At 39.2% G+C, this 13,835-nt stretch overlaps 1 protein-coding gene across 1 annotated transcript in view; it reads left to right on the top strand.

The window, feature by feature from the left end:
- Nucleotides 1-13,835, top strand: part of LOC124612951 (beta-mannosidase) — a 420,275-nt gene that overhangs the window by 880 nt on the left and 405,560 nt on the right. The gene's annotated exons all lie outside the window — the stretch shown is intronic.

The following is a 13,835-nucleotide window of genomic DNA, read 5'->3' as shown; positions in this document are numbered from 1 at the left end:
CTCAATGTCTTAAATTAGATTCAATGATTGGCTGTTCAGAATGAACTTTAGGATTGTTAAGTGCTAAAGTAGATGAACAAAGTGAGGAAATTATCCTTTTATGTGAAGGCATGGGAAATTTGAAAACTGATTTTGATGCTTTAACTACTAAAGTAGAAAATTTTAAAATAGGTTTGAAAGGTGACTAACTAGTTCGTTAAGGAGTCACGTAAATCAAGTGTTCACCGAATTTAATCAGAGACAGAATGAGAAATTTCAGGATTTGACAAAGAAGTTAGAATCTGATATTGAAGATAAATGTAATAATGTAAGATCTGAACTTTGTGGAAGGTTAGGATCATTTGAAAATGTGTGTAATGTTAAGTTTGATGCTGTAAAACAGAGACTGCATACTTTAAAAGGGAGCATTGATAAGAATAACGGATTAATACCAATAATCCAATTGCAAATTACAGGCGTTAATACACGAGTAGAAAATCTAGAAAGAAGTTTGCGAGAGAGAATAGCTAACTCTGACACAGTGAAAATAAGTGGTCTGGAGGAATAATTTGGAGGAATTATAGATCGAAAAGTCACCGAGAGTATAATCTCCGAAAACGTTTCGACTATTGCTTCTTCTAAACTTAATGATACTAGCATGACGTGTGGAAAAAATTCAAGCTTATCCAAAACAAAGTAGAAAAAAGTTTATCACCCTATGTTGTGTTACCTACTGAAGTGGGGATTGTTTTGCAGTGGGGAGACTTTCAAACAAAGTTTAACAAGAAGTACTGGTCTGCACTTGCTCTAGTGAAGCTAATATCAGATCCATTGGATCTGGGCGGAGTCATCTATCCACTAGGGGAAGTTAATGTTCTGTGTTAACGGGTGAAGTGACGACCGTCGGATCCCCAGTTGTTTTCGGTGTTCCTTCTGTAATAAAATTTTCCTGCACCAAATTCCCCAAACTTCTTACACTATTCTATCATCCCCCACTTAGAGGTCATTAGAGAAACATACCAGCAAGAAATTATGATTATTTCACCCAAAATTGCTCCTGGTATGTGACTACGTTGTCCTCAGTTGTTAGAGGCTTGTGCCCGCTAGGAATGTTGATTGCGTCTTCCTCGGTTATTCCAGGGGTGCCCCTACCTGTCCTCATGACTCGTCCCGGCTCGCCCCAATTTATCCTGACTTAACTAGGCAGTGACATGAGGTGGGAATTGGTATGCATGTTATCCCTGAAATAAGATAGATTAAATCTCACGCGGTTTCGATTGTAATGTCGACAGCAGCCAATGCGGTCTCCACGTATAGTTAGGTTGTATTTTTGCCTGAATTAGTCCTTGTAAGTAATCTCTTCACCAGTTTTCTGTGCAAATCTGTGGGCAGAAGTCGAGGTGAAATCAACGTCATTAAAATAGTATATTCTATTAATATGAGTCACAATCACAATGATTCCAAAATTGGTTTTCTTGAAAGCTGCCCCAAGTAAGTAGGGAGAACCATACTTGGCACATAACTTTCAAAATAATTTCTGAATTCATGAGAATACCATTCTCAACACTGAATGTAAGATAATAGAGTTAGTCATTGAAGCATATTTTTCTTAATAAACTGAATAGAATATTATATTTCTGGAAAATATAATATTGTGTGACTAATTAAATGCTTGTGATAATGGAATGTATAATTTTATACTTAGTACAAAATATCTTATACCCTTTATGAGATGTGACATAGATAGGAGGGTTTGTATCAAAGTCGAAAGGGGGTGGATAGTGCAGGTAAAAGCATGATTTACACTAACAGATAAATCATGACTAACACAAAACACACATCACAATTTTCAAACGACCCTTGCAAACAAGTGTGCCTGATTCTTCACCATTTGCCGTTTCCATAGGGTTGCTAAGATTTTCTCGGGGACCTAGGGTGAAAGTGGGAATGTCTGTTCCGTAGGAGGTGATTTAACACCATACTTCCTCCGGCTTCTCACTTGAGGACCAATGAGGTAGGGATCCTGGGGAAGGGGGGTGGGAAGTGCTTCCTGTCTTTGGGGCTGTCTTCTTTCTCTTCTTCGATCTTAGCAACCACATCTACCTTTTTTCCTTTCTTACTTCTCGTTTGAGGACCTATCTATTTTTCCCTCTTTCCATATTCATCTACTTCTGTTGCAGAAGTCCCTTCTTTCCGTGGTTTCCAAGGGGGGATATGTAGTGCTTTGAGAATTTTCGCGTAAATTCTAGAACCACTTAGCCTTCCTCCGTCTCAAACCCACAATATTTTTGTGGACGCGATGGACGAGCAGCAGCCGACAAGTACCCACTATACTATCCATAGAGTTCAGTGTATGTGTAGAGAAGATCCTGTGCTATTATTCGCTGGTTTAGTGACTGTGATGATTGTTAAGAAAAAATGAAGAAATGAGATTAGACTTTTAAGTAATTAATGTGTTGGACATGTTAGATGCAAGACATGTTCATATTTCATGGTGGTTATTAAATCAACCCTGTTGTAAATGTATCAGAATAGAGTCTAATGTTTGATGACTTGGTTGACTCTCGTGAGTTCAAATATTTATAAGGGAATTGGTGAATTTGTTTTTTGTGGAAGTTGAAATATTCCATGACTGAACTAAAAGTATTCTTCAAGTACCAAATTATTTCAAGAGTAGAGAGAGATTCTGATAAATTCCCTTAACCAGCATTATTGTTAGGAGTAGTAGTTTTTGGAGACTGAGGTGGCCAGCTATCCAGAGAAGAAGATAGGCTGTGCATAGCAAGTAAGTCAACCTGTAGGTGAGAGGTGGGAAGTTTGCAAACCAGCTCCACATCACTTCTTGTCATCTAAAGTGTTAGAATGTAACCACTGGGCATTAGTGCTTAGAACTAGTCTTTCAGGATATGGTAAATAAGCAGCAGACCACAAATACTTTTAAGTTTAATTTAGATAATGGTATTACATTGCAGATATAACAAGAAAATTTTATTCATTAGACAGCTGATGATGATTTAGTCACTCTCCAGAATTAATGTCCTTTTACCACAAAGTATTAAGTGAGAGACAAACTGATTTCATTAGGTATATGATAAAGAGATGGAAAGTTTGACTGTATAAAGCAGTGGACTTTATATTACCACAATTACACAATGAACTCAGATTAAGTTGAACTTGAACGTTTATGTTGTATAAACATTAATCTCAGATTGTATCTCTGTGAACTAGGATTGTGGACTAACAAAATTTTATGTCTCGATTAAAGTTCAATTGCAGTCATAAGTTGACAACCTGGTGACATAACAAAATAATGGATTTTGTTTTGTCCAAATAAAGTTGATGATAAGTAAGTAAAGAAGTTGTTGGTAAAATAAAAAATTGCTTGTATGTATGTATGTATGTGAATTCATGATTCCAGCACTACTGAAGTTGGAATTAATGTCTTCAATCTGTTATGTTGACTGCCACATGTCTGCCGGCCGACATAGCAGATGTTCGTGCTATGTGCCCACCAGTGGCCACACGTTCCACTCCGTTTAGTACAACGTATTTTGTGATGGTGTGTAAAGTTGGGAGAAACAAAATATTGTTTCTGATTTTCTGTACACTGTTATCAACTCAGTCAAGAAATACAAATTAATGCACAGCACTGCACTATATCCTGCACTAAAAATAGTGGACTGCATGGCCATTTGTGTCAGCCATGAACCCCTGCTGTGTCCGACAATGGACTCACAGCAGTCAAGATGTTAATTAAATTGTTGGCGATATAAGTAATGAGTGCATATAATAATTGATCCCAACAGTTCCTGGAGGTGACATAATCAACACAGTAACTGCCACAAGGCCGCTTATGGCTACAGCAGAGCCCTATGCCTGAAACTGTGTACCTAGCCAAGCTATGAGACATCACTATGCATGCGGAAGTCAACATTAGTTCATTGCCATTACAGACACATTTAGTAGCAGAGTAAGACAGGGAATTTCGAACTATTTGCAGTGAACAGACAGCAGTCAAAAATGATTGAACATCTCTGAAAAATGCGCTCTCTAGGTTTGAATGGCAGTAACTACACAATTCATATTGAATTTTTAATTACTGAGCACATACTTAAATTGCTAAGACAACTACATGCACATTGATGAAGAAAAAAAAAAAAAAAAAGTAGCCACATGAAAGTCAATTAGCAAAGCAATATTTATTAGCCAATGCCTGAACAAAGGTTGGTTAAGTGGTTACATGCTGGACTATGGTTCTAAAGGTTAACAGTTCAGTCCCAACACAGTTTTCGAGGCACAACTTTTGAATTTATATTCCATTCTTGTCCTCCTCCTCCTCCTCCTACTCCTACTCCTCCTCCTCGTCCACCCCTGCTTACCTCTTCTATTGGCTGTTGGTTTTATGTGCAAAATACTGAGTACCGTTATGGTTCAGAGTCCGGGTTAATCTTTAGATCCCCATATATTTGGATGGGTGCCTGGAGAAGTCAGAGAAAGACAAGGGTGTACCACCTCCAGAAGGATCATGCTCAGCAGCTTGTAGAAGAGGGGCATCATCTTTACTAGTTGTTCACAATCCAGATGGTTGTTACGGCTCCATATCCTCATGAATTATTTTCAAAATTGGCAAGTGGTCTGTACATCTGTAAAATCATTCTCACAAAAGCTTATTTTCAACTTCCAAAGACATTTTGATATTAAATCCAAGACATTTTGATATTAAATCCATCTCATGGCCTCTATCAATATAACATCTTTCAGAAAGCTATTGCCAATATTCCATAAGCCATCAGTTACATGGACGATATAGTGGTTACAGGAAAGACACAGAAAGAGCAAATGTCAAATTTCTGACTAGTGTTTTCTGTTCTTTCTCAAGTCAGGTCAAAGAGTATCGCTGGAATGCTCCTTCTACTCTTCCATTAAGCCAGGGTGACCTTTAACTTACATCCAAAAATGTGTCAGCCATTTCCCATATTTCTACACCAAAGAAGCTTAAAGACCTGCAGGTTTTCATGGGCAAGGTTACACATTACACTCAATTCATCCTCTAAATTGTAGCAGTAATCCATCCATTGAGTTGATTGCAGAGAAAAAGGGCCCCTTTCCAGTGGTTCGCAGATTGTCACCAAACATTCCTTAAGATAAAGCATTGTCTCCAAAACTCTCCTTGCCTGATCATATAACAGCTTCATTTATCTCTCATGTTGGCCACAGAAGTGTCATCATGCGGTGTTAGGGGCTGTTCCATCGTGTAAGTACCAGAATGGTTTGAAATGGCCTACCTCTTTCACTTCAAAAATGTTAACTAGAGCACAAGGAAATTATTCTTAGATACAGAAAGAAAGCTTTGGGAATTATCTTTGACATCCAGAAGTCCTTTGCAACCTCTTCAATATGGTCACAGATCATAAGCCACTATTGTCTGTATTTGGCTTTAAGTTAAAGCTGCCTGAATGGACGGAGGTGTCACAGCTTACAGCACTTTACTCTTTTCTTTTCATATTACCACTATTCCATTTGTTATTTTATTTGGGGTCAGCCCGCAAATACAGATGTGCTGTAATAGTTCTCTGTGGGCCATATGAAGAATTTGATAAACAAGACACTGCTTTCACATTGATTGGAACAGTTGTTGAAAGAATTTCCTATTACCTCCAGATATTAAGCAACAGGCATACACAAGGATCCACTCTTTGGACAGGGTTGCCAGTTCGTACAGGCTGGCTGGCTGACAATAAGCCTTTCCTTTGTCAGCCTCTTCAGAACTAATTTGTTTCATTTCACAATGTCATACTCTTCATTGTTTGAAGGCTATTCTATGGCTGCATCAAAATAATCATCCATTTTGAGAGGAAATTCTGGAGGTTCAGTTCTCCTGTGTCAGTCCCATTGGGGCTTTTCGTGAATGAAAACTCTGACTTGGTGATGCGTACTGACTGGGGGTTGATGAATGTTCAGCTCATGGCTCATCAGTGCCAAGAATGTCAGCTGCAACAGTCTGCATCACCCGAAGTTTGCCAGCCAGGGCTTACATCTATTCACTCATGGGACTGGGTGCATGATTATTTTGAGGGCCCATTCCAATGGGCTCCGAGATGGATTTTAATAGAAACATATTCTCATTTCCCATTACATCATTAAGATGCAATATACCGCAATGGAGAATACAATGAATGGGATGGATAACAATTAGACAACTATTAAAGGGATCCCACAAGCTCTTCTCAGTAATAGACTGCAGTTCGCATCTCCTGGATTTCAATGGTTTGCCATCCAGAATGGAGTTAAGCATATTGCTGCATCTGTGTCTCATCCTACCTCTAGTGGCATGACCAAACAGTTTGTGCAAATGTTAAAATGCAAATGGAAAACCTATTGTCATCCAAGCCTGTTGATTCTGCACTGCTTTCCTTTTTATTGTCTTACCAGATGACACTTGATTCGTGATCGAAGCCTGGCAGAACTCCTCCATGGAGGTCTCACCATTACATGTTAGATCTGTTGCAGCCTACATTGTTAGAAGAAGATGAACAAGAAGAAGAAGAAGAAGAAGCCTGTGCTGTGTCACATGCATGATGTGCATTCACCTTTACTATTGCTTGGCATCCTAAAATGTGTGTATTAAAACATATACATTATACATTTATAATTTGATGTGTACGATATCCGAGACGATATGTAAAAATAATTTTCTAGATGCATGGTACTCGCAAAGATGATAGAAGGCTGATACAGTTGTAGATGGAAAGCAACCACTGGCTGTCAAAGAAGTCAGCATTGCTATGATAGTGCTATGAAGCAGGCAGCTGGTGCTAAATTTTACCAAAGGCCAGTGAGGATGATGCACTATCTGTCAAAGTTTGAGGTGGTGTTAAGTGTGTGTTTGTTTTCAATGGTCCCACACGATTTTCATGAGACAGACAGATAGCTCATATATAGGCCTCAGAGAGTCCAGATGTAGGTCTTAGTCTGTCAACATGCAGACATAGTGTGAGTTGGATCTTCGCAAGGCAAGGCTTGGATGCAAGGGAGTAATTGTCTGGTGTGACCAGATTGTCTGTATAGCAGGCTTACAGGTGCCATAAAGGCAGATTTTTGAGAAGAGACTGCAGTGAATTGCTGTAGCTTCGAGATATGTCATCACTGCCCCCACCTCCTCCTCCCACGGCCCATTTTGGAATATTTAGGTTCTTGAGAGTTTTAATACTAGCAGTTAAGCCACTGAATTGGTAAAAGCCTGGCAGGGGTGATCTTTTCCTATATTTTTAGTGCTCTGTGTGATTGAAGTGAATTCTGGTAAATTTAGGCTGTGGAATCTACAGCTGGAGCAAAGTATTGATGTGATGATAGCAACTGAATTTTGTGGTGATATCAGAGACATCCAGTTTTTTGGGCTGCGCCATATTGCTAGTGGCTTACATCCCACCAAAAGGTAACTGGGTTGTTCGCTGGTCTTTCAGTGATGGATTAGGTTGTTGAAGTGCATAGAGAGAGGTAATGACTAGAGCTCATTTTGTGGAATTTTGGGCCATAACATACATGGTGCACATCATTTGGCTTGTTAGTTTGAAATGGCCCACAAACAATTAAGCAGGTCATACCCTTAGCCAATGTTTAGTGCACAATGCAGTAAAGTGGAATCTTTTATGAACTGCACATAACTAAACTGAGACTTACAAGCAACCAGTGGCTTGTTTTAAAATAGAGAATTGCAGTGTGTCACATCATACCAACATCTGAAAGGCAGAGCTTTGCTTTGACTGTTAAGTTTCAGTGTCAAAGGGGCAGTGGCAGTTAGAATTTTTGTCTTATTTTTGTTGATTGTGTTATTACTGATTTGTGGGGTATTGATTTGTTCTGGTCACTTGACACCATGTTTTTGTTGTGGTCTTCAATGCAGAGACAGGTTTGATGCAGCTCCCCATGTTACTCTATCCTGTGCAAGCTGCTTCATTTCCAAGTACCTACTGCAACCTACATCCTTTTGAATCTGCTTAGTGTATTCACCTCTTGGTCTCAGTCTATGATTATTTACCCTCCACACTGCCTTCCAATACTAAATTGGTGATCACTTGATGCCTGAGAACATGTCCTACCAACCTGTCCCTCCTTCTAGTCAAGCTGTGCCACAAATTCATCTCCTCCACAATTCTATTCAGTACCTGCCCATTAGTTACATGATATACCTATCTAATCTTCAGCATTCTTCTGTAGCAACACATTTCAAAAGCTTCTATTCTCTTCTTGTCTAAACTATTTATCATCCATGTTTCACTTCCGTACATGGCTACACTTTATACAAATACTTTCAGAAAGAAGTTCCTGATACTTAAATCTATACTCGATGTTAACAAATTTCTCTTCTTCAGAAATGCTTTCCTTGCCATTGCCAGTCTACATTTTATATCCTCTCTACTTCGACCATCATCAGTTATTTTGCTCCCCAATTAGTAAAACTAGCCTACTACTTTAAGTGTCTCATTCCCTAACCTAATTCCCTCAGCATCACCTGATTTAACTCAACTATGTTCCATTATTCATATTTTGCTTTTGTTGATGTTCATCTTATATCCTCCTTTCCATTCCGTTCAGCTGCTCTTCCAGGTCCTTTGCTGTCTCTGACAGGATTACAATGTCATCGGCAAACCTCAGAGTTTTTATTTCTTCTCCATAGTCTTTAATGCCTACTTTAGGTTTTTCTTTTGTTTCTTTTACTGCTTGCTCAATATACAGTTTGAATAACATCGGGGATAGGCTACAACCCTGTCTCACTCCCTTCCCAACCACTGCTTCCCTTTCATGTCCCTCGACTCTTATAACTGCCACCTGGTTTCTGTACAAATTGTAAATAGCCTTTCGCTCCCTGTATTCGACCCCTGCCACCTTCAAAATTCGAAAGAGAGTATTCCAGCCAACACTGTTAAAAGATTTCTCTAAGTCTACAAATGCTAGAAACATAGGTTTGCTTTTCTAATCTATCTTCTAAGATAAGTCGTAGGGTCAGTATTGCCTCAAGTGTTCCAACATTTCTATGGAATCCAAACTGATCTTCCCAAAAGGTCGACTTCTAACAGTTTTTCAATTTGTCTGTAAAGAATTCGTGTTAGTATTTTGCAGCCGTCACTTATTAAACAGATAGTTCGATAATTTTCACATCTGTCAACACCTGCTTTCTTTGGGATTGGAATTATTGTATTCTTCTTGAAGTCTGAGGGTATTTCGCCTGTCTCATACATCTTGCTCACCAGATAGATCTCCTAAGGCTATCAGTAGTTCTAACGGAATCTTGTCTACTCCCGGGGCTTTGTTTCGACTCAGGTCTTTCTTTCGGTGCTCTGTCAAACTCTTCATGCAGTATCATACCTCCCATTTCATCTTCATCTACATCCTCTTCCATTTCCATAATATTGTCTGCAAGTACATCGCCCTTGTATAGACCTTCTATATACTCCTTCCACCTTTCTGCTTTCCCTTCTTTGCTTAGAACTGGTTTTCCTTCAGAGCTCTTGTATTCATACAAGTGGTTCTCTTTTCTCCGAAGGTCTTTTTAATTTTCCTGTAGGAAGTATATATTTTCCCCCTAGTGATATATGCCTGTATATCCTTACATTTGTCTTCTAGCCATCCCTCCTTAGCCAGTTTGCACTTCCTGTCGATCTCATTTTTGAGACGTTTGTATTCCGTTTTGCCTGCCTCAATTACTGCATTTTTGTATTATATTTTCTCCTTTTCTCAATTAAATTCAATATCTCTTTTGTTACCCAAGTATTTCTTCTGGACCTCGTCTTTTTACCTATACAGTCCTCTGCTGCCTTCATTATTTCATCTCTCAAAGCTAGGCATTCTTCTTCTACTGTATTTCTTTCCCCTGTCTTTGTCAATCGTTCCCAATGCTCTCTCTGAAACTCTCTACAAGCTCTGCTTCATCCAGTTTATCCTGGTCTCATCTCCCTAAATTCCCGCCATTTTGCAGTTTTTTCAGTTTCAACCTACAGTTCATAACCAATAGATTGTGGTCAGTATCCACATCTGCACCTGGAAATGTCTTGCAATTTAGAACTTGGTTCCGAAATCTCTGTCTTGCCTTCATATAATCTCTCTGAAACCTTCCAGTGTTTCCAGGCCTCTTCCACACATACTACCTTCTTTCATGACTGTTAAACCAAGTGTTAGCTATGATCAAGCTATGCTCTGTGCAAAATTCTACCAGGCGGCTTCCTCTTTCATCCCTTACCCCCTTTCCATATTCACCTATTACTTTACCTTCTCTTCCTTTTCCTACTATCGAATTCCAGTCCCCCATGGCTATCAAATTTGCTTCTCCCCTCACTATCTGAATAACTCCGTTTCTCATCATACATTTCTTCAGTCTCTTTGTCATGTGTGGAGCTAGTTAACTTATATACGAGGTGTGGCTAGAAAAAAACCGGACTAGTACTGGTGAAACAATAAAACGAATGCAATAAGGCTGAAAGTCGCGTGGCCTGTCACGTGACTCTCGCTCCGCCTACTGCTCGAGTTTCACCTGCCTCCTGCACTCAGTCTGCCCGTAGCGTCTGTTTTAAGTAGTTGACGTTTTGTCTGTGCGTCGGAAAATATTGAGTGTACAGAAAGAACAGCGTGTTAACATCAAATTTTGTTTCAAACTAGGAAAATCTGCAAGTGAAACATTTGTAATGTTACAACAAGTGTACGGCGATGATTGTTTATCGCGAACACAAGTGTTTGAGTGGTTTAAACAATTTAAAGATGGCCGCGAAGACACCAGTGATGACACTCGCTCTGGCAGACTATTGTCAGCAAAAACTGATGCAAACATTGAAAAAATCGGTAAACTTGTTCGACAAGATCGCCGTTTAACAATCAGAGCAGTGTCTGAGTTAACAGGAGTTGACAAGGAAAGTGTTAGGCAGATTCTACATGAAAGTTTCAACATGAACAAAGTGTGTTCAAAAATGGTTCCAAAGTGTCTCACAATTGAACAGAAGGAACACCGAAGAATGATTTGTTCTGACATCCTGGAAAACATTGAAAGTGATCCCACCTTCTTACAAAATGTTATTACTTGCGATGAATCGTGGTTTTTTACTTACAATCCCGAAACTAAACGCCAATCGATGCATTGGAAAACTCCTGGTTCTCCACGACAAAAAAAAGCACGAATGTCAAAATCGAAATTCAAGGCAATGATGATTGTTTTTTTTTGACATCAAAGGGATTGTGCACATTGATTGGGTACCAGAGGGACAAACAGTGAATCAGCATTACTACATTAGCGTCCTGGCTACCCTACGTGAGCGAGTACGGAGAAAAAAGTCATGGATCCTTCACCAAGACAATGCCCCAGCTCACAGTGCGTTTTCAGTGAAGACGTTTTTGGCAAAACACAACATTCCCATCTTAGATCATCCACCCTACTCACCTGATTTGGCCCCCGGTGACTTTTTTTCTTTTCCCTACAGTCAAGTCAGCTTTGAAAGGAACTAGATTTGAGACTGTTGAAGCAGTAAAAGAAAAAGCGACGGAAGTAATGTATGGACTTACCGAAAATGATCTGCAGCATTGCTATGAGCAGTGGAAAATTCGTATGGAGCGGTGTAGAGACCGAGGAGGAGAGTACATTGAAGGAGATAACATGAAATAGTAAATAATTGTAAATAAATGTTTTTTCCAGCATCAGTCCGGTTTTTTTCTAGCCGCACCTCGTACTTGTACTACTGTGATAGGCATGGACTTAGTCTGTCTTGGTGACAATAATGCGTTCACTATGGTGTTCATAGTAGCTTACCCGCACTCGTGTCTTTTTTTTAATTTTTTTAAATTTTTTTAAATTTTTTAAAAAATTTTTAAAAATTTTTTTAATTAAAAAAAAATTTTTTTAATTTTTTTAATTTTTTAAAATTCATTATTAAACCTAATCCTGCATTACCCCTATTTGATTTTGTATTTATAACCCTGTACTCACTTGAGCAGAAGTCTTGTTCTTCCTGCAGCCAAACTTCACTAATTTTCAATACATCTAACATTAATTTATTCATTTCCCTTTTTGAATTTTCTAACCTACTTGCTGCTCTCCATGAACATGGACCTTGCCATTGGTGGGGAGGCTTGCGTGTCTCAACGATACAGATAGACGTACCGTAGGGGCATCTATTGAGAAGCCAGACAAACATGTGGTTCCTGGAAAGGGGCAGAAGCCTTTTCAGTAGCTGCAGGAGCAACACTCAGGATATCAGACTGAACTGGCCTTGCAACATTAACCAAAACGGCCTTGCTGTGCTGGTACTGAAAAATGGCTGAAAGCTAGGAGAAACTACAGCCATAATTTTTCCTGATGGCATGCAGCTTTACTGTATAGTTAAATGATGATGGTGTGCTCTTGGGTAAAATATTCTGGAGGTAAAATATTCTGGAGGTAAAATATTCTGGAGGTAAAATATTCTGGAGGTAAAATATTCTGGAGGTAAAATAGTCCCGTATTCAGACCTCAGGGCAGGGACTACTCAGATGGATGTCGTTATCAGGAGATACAAAACTGGTGTTCTACAGAATGGAGTCTGGAATGTCAGATCCCTTTATCAGGAAGGAAGGTTAGAAATTTTAAAAGAAATGGATGGGTTATAGTTAGATATAATGGGAATTAGTGGAGTTTGGTGGCAGGAGATACACGACTTCAGGTCAGGTGAATACTGGGTTATAAACACAAAATCAAATAGGGATGATGCAGGAGTAGGTTTAATAATGAATAAAAAACAGAAGCATGGGTAAGCTACTATGAACACCATAGTGAATGCATTATTGTAGCCTGGAGACACTGGAAGGTTTCAGATAGATTATATGATGACAATACAGAGATTTTGGAACCAAGTTTTAAATTGCAAGACATTTCCAGGTGCAGATGTGGACACTGACCACAATTTATTTGTTATGAACTGTAGACTAAAAGTGAAGAAACTGCAAAAAGGTAGGAATTTAAGGAGATGGGACTTGGATAAACTAAAAGAACCAGAGGCATATATCACTAGAGGGAACCACTTGTATGAGAATCAAGAGCTCTGATGCAAAACCAGTTCTAAGCAAAGAAGGGAAAGCAGAAAGGTGGAAGGAGTATATAGAAGGTCTTATACAAGGACGATGTACTTGCGGACAATATTATGGAAATGGAAGAGGATGTAGATGAAGGTGAAATGGGAGGTATGATACTGCGTGGAGAGTTTGACAGAGCACCGAAAGAAAGACCTGAGTCGAAACAAAGCCCCGGGAGTAGACAAGATTCCGTTAGAACTACTGATAGCCTTAGGAGATCTATCTGGTGAGCAAGATGTATGAGACAGGCGAAAGACCTTCGGACTTAAAGAAGAATATAATAATTCCAATCCCAAAGAAAGCAGGTGTTGACAGATGTGAAAATTATCGAACTATCTGTTTAATAAGTCACGGTTGCAAAATACTAACACGAATTGTTTACAGACAAATGGAAAAACTGGTAGAAGCTGACCTTGGGGAAGATCAGTTTGGATTCCATAGAAATGTTGGAACACATGAGGCAATACTGACCCTACGACTTATCTTAGCAGATAGATTAAGGAAATGCAAACCTACATGTCTAGCATTTGTACTCTTAGAGAAAGCTTTTGATAATGTTGACTGGAATACTCTCTATCGAATTTTGAAGGTGGCAGGAGTCAAATACAGTGAGCGAAAGGCTATTTACAATTTGTACAGAAACCAGATGGCAGTTATAAGTTGAGGGGCATGAAAGGGAAGCAGTGGTTGGGAAGGGAGTGAGACAGGGTTGTAGCCTATCCCCGATGTTATTCAATCTGTGTATTGATCAAGCTGTAAAGGAAACA

Source organism: Schistocerca americana, chromosome 1, assembly GCF_021461395.2.
Source record: "Schistocerca americana isolate TAMUIC-IGC-003095 chromosome 1, iqSchAmer2.1, whole genome shotgun sequence".
Classification (NCBI taxonomy): domain Eukaryota; kingdom Metazoa; phylum Arthropoda; class Insecta; order Orthoptera; family Acrididae; genus Schistocerca; species Schistocerca americana.
This window is presented reverse-complemented; position numbering and strand designations above follow the sequence as displayed.